Source organism: Haemaphysalis longicornis, unplaced genomic scaffold (assembly GCF_048455015.1).
Source record: "Haemaphysalis longicornis isolate Haplotype H1 unplaced genomic scaffold, Haemaphysalis longicornis Haplotype H1 scaffold_8, whole genome shotgun sequence".
In the NCBI taxonomy this organism is placed as follows: domain Eukaryota; kingdom Metazoa; phylum Arthropoda; class Arachnida; order Ixodida; family Ixodidae; genus Haemaphysalis; species Haemaphysalis longicornis.
In genome coordinates, this window is record NW_027526445.1 from 160,756,090 (window position 1) to 160,759,961 (window position 3,872).

Here is a 3,872-nt window from a genome sequence, read left to right on the forward strand (position 1 = left end):
ACGAGTTCCCCGAAAGCACGCCCCAAATACTTCCTGTATATTTGGCCCGGCAATGACGCGGCTGACCCCGTCTGAAAACAGCTGGGTTTCAAGTATAGCAACATTTCATTCTTCGGCCCAAACGGGAACACCACACACATGATTCAGGGGCGGTGAGCGCCTTTCGTTTATAAGGGACACGAAAAACGTCGAGTGAGGAATATTTCGACTCAGGAGCACTCAGGATACAGGAAAATTTCATAAAAGTTGTATCCATGTGGTAAGAAAACAATTGTCACTAAAGACATTGTATTACCTGTCAAAGACGTTACAAAAGAAAGAAATACAATGTTTCGGCTGTGAAAGATGGGGCAAAAGAACGAAATGCACGAGACAAACGCTAGACATAGGGAGGCTTATTGGGGACAGCTGCTGAAGACAGCGCAATCGAAGAGGAGTTTTGAGTTTGACTAGAACCTGGCGGAGAAGTGAACTCTAGTTATTTAGGGGCTTGCTGTGTACTCCGAAGTTTAAAGGGCACACTGCTAGCGTATTGGAAGGGCACTTTCAAAGGGATTATGAAATACATTGATGTTGATTATGAGGTCATTTTCAATGTAGACAAGAAATCTTTTGAAGTTAGCATGAGAAATTCATATTCCCGCGATGCCGCCAGAAACGCTGGTGGATGGTATTGCGTATATGATTCCTTCAAGGGATGATGGAGCCATTCTCAGGCCCACCTTGGACTTAAAGACAAACTTAAGATGGGAATGTGAGGTTGTTGATCCGTGCTAACAAGAAAGAAGCCTTGTGACAGGAAGGCGGCTCAAGTAATACGAAGCGTACTTTCCGACCTGCCAGAAAAAAACTTTCTTGAATGCCGCCTACCATTGCCCTTACGAAAAAGCACAGGTTAGGCAGTATATTTCAAAGCGAACCATGGATGAGTCCGTGGGTCAAGAAGGGGGATTTTCGCTACAATAACGCACTGCGAAAACGTAGCCCTCAGCATAAGACGCACCATTGGTTTCTATGAAGACGCCCGCAGGAACAATGACTATATGCATACCTTCCGGGTACTCAATAAGTTATTGTTGAATGAAAAGCCAATTCAAAGAATATGCATCGCCTCTGTGGAAGCAGTGGGAGACACTTCATCTACAATCAAGTCTTAACTCGATGCTATTGACTAACAGCCGCAATTGGTGCATCGAGAGAAAAAAACGTCTTCTCCAAGTTACTATGGTATCATCCGATGTCGATGCATGCCGTCTAGAATAAAACTGCAGCTGCAATATTTCCAAATTTATTCTGGAGGGGTTTGCAGGATATAAAGATTGTGAAGCACCACATTCTGAAGTTTCCACCAGACCAGCAAGTCCACGGCTCTATTCTACAAGTGTGGATCGGGAAGTTTCGCCCATGCGACTAAAATTCACCCCAGCATGGCGATGTGGGACCCGCCATTACCGGAGTGGAAGCCACGCTTTCTTTGAGGTTGGTTTTTCAAGCTAGGGACCACCTTCTGGCTTAACACGTACCATTCAGCCTCTCAAGCACTGCATTCTATGGTAGATGCTTCCTGTTACGCTCCGGTGTGCCCTCGCTATGTCACAACCCAGCGCAACACCTAACGACAACCTTCGCGCTGGCTTGCTCACGCACTAAGGCTTCTTGGACTACCTTTTCCTTCTTGCTACATAAGTACCCGCAGTGTCTGCGCGCGATTCACCACGTCATATGTTCCCTCTGCTCCATCGGCGTTTTACCCAGAAAGTAGCGTGGCAACAGCAGCGCGGCAACAGCACATTCACTGACAGGACATGCAGCGGACAAAATCGCGGACGCTTAGAAGCAACAGCTCGCTTCACCCACGTTTACCACCTGATGACAGGGCACGGGTGAGAGACTCGCTCTGGGATCGCAAAAAGGTTTTGCAACCTTATCGCCTAATACACAACCGTCGCAGGTTTTCTCGACCAAGACGTTGGCCCAATGCTCTGCCCCTTAGTAGTCGCAGCATGACCCTCGTGAGGCGCATATCATGTCACCCTAGGCCAGTCTCGGCAAACTCGCACCTCTCGTCCGCTGCACTCCACACCACACCTGAATATTCTGTAGTGTGAAACAAAGCTTCGTTCACTACAATTCGACCACCCAACCACCACAGGAATACCAAAGGGCTGCGATCAAGTGTTCGTTAGATAACACACCTATTTATACGGCGCTGCCCCCAACCCCTAGATCCATCGCAACTCAACAAACTGGTAACATGCACCTACCTTTATTACTGGTCGATGTCGGCACCAGTTCAGCATATTTCTGCAGGTTATCAAGCATCGCTATTTCGTTTACAAAGTGACCGTGGCTCAAGCCTACTTCAAGACCTCTAACCGCACGCAAGCTCATTCCTTTCGCACTTTCATGCAAGGCCACCTGCGGCCAATTTAGTCACCGGGCGCTCTTCTGATTTCACAAATCAACAACAAAAATTCAGGTTTTTACAAACTGAATAGTGCATAAGCAGATCTTAATAGCGCTAAACAAACTATGGTCAACCTATCTTATCAAGTTGTTGTTGATCTACAGCGCCAACGACAAGACACAGGACGATAGCACGGCGACACACGAAGCGCTTCGTGTGTCGCCTTGCTATCGTCCCGTGTCTTGTCGTTGGCGCTGTGGATCAACATCCATGACCAACTCGCCCAAGGTTTCATGTTGATATCTTATCAAAGCTCATTAGGCTAGCCACAAATCTAAATAATCACAGCTTTGCTCATTTCTCAATCGCAGTGACATATAGGGTGACGAATTTGCTCACTTGAGCGACGGTGTGACCGCGTTTCGCAGAGTTTCCGGCCTAGTGCGGTTCTCCAGCCTATTACGAACGTTCTCAGGAAATACTCCCAGTCAATATAAGACACACAAATAGAGAGTAAAGGGCACATAATACAACCACACTTTGAAAGTTAAGCAATGAAAAAACAACGCTGAAGAATACGGACTAACCACACACGCACTTGACACTCGCGTCTTTTAAACGGTACACAAGCACTAATATGTCGCAAATGCCGCGACAGGCTTCATGCTACACAATGAATGTAATCTATTTTCATAGAACATGCATGGCAATGGCGCTGCTCCTGCTCTATATCCATCAATTGAAATTGAAGCCTGCCCCTGCAGGGGGCACCTTGAGTAATCTTGGTGACGGTATTGGCGACGCCGCGGACCCCGAGCCCCCAAACATAAGCTGTAGTCGACCGTGGCGATTTCTTTATATGTGGAGGGTCAGAAACCACGAACGGTGGCCCCCGGACTCATGGTCAAGCTCCGACGGATGGGCTTCCTGTCCGTCTACCAGGCAGGGAGCTCCCGGACCTCTCTCGGTATCAGGGTAACCCGAGCGAAGAAAGTACCCCTGTCCCGTGTTTTATTCAATAGCGTATGGTATTTTCTAACACCCCCCCCCCCCCAAACGTTATCGGTCCCTGAAAAGTGGATGCACCGAAGTAGCATTCCCTTCTCTTCCTAATATCTCTGTTCCTAAACCTGACAACTACTCGCGTTTCCTAGTCATTGAGTCCCTTGAAAAAGAAAATCCTGACAAATCAGAGACCGTGTTCCTTATTTCGAAATTTCTGGAAAGTCCAATCGGGCGGTCATACAAAGCTATGAAACAACGAACTGGTGACCTTCTTGTGGAAGTCACTAGCGAGCTTCAGACTACCAAATTCCTGAGCCAAAACCGAATTGCCGATCTGGACATTAAGGTCACGCCCCACCGTAGCCTCAACAGCTCGCAGGGCGTCTTCTCGGAGCCAGATCTTGCAAACGAAACAGAGGCAGATATCCTTGAAGGCCTGCGAAATAAAGGTGTGACGGCA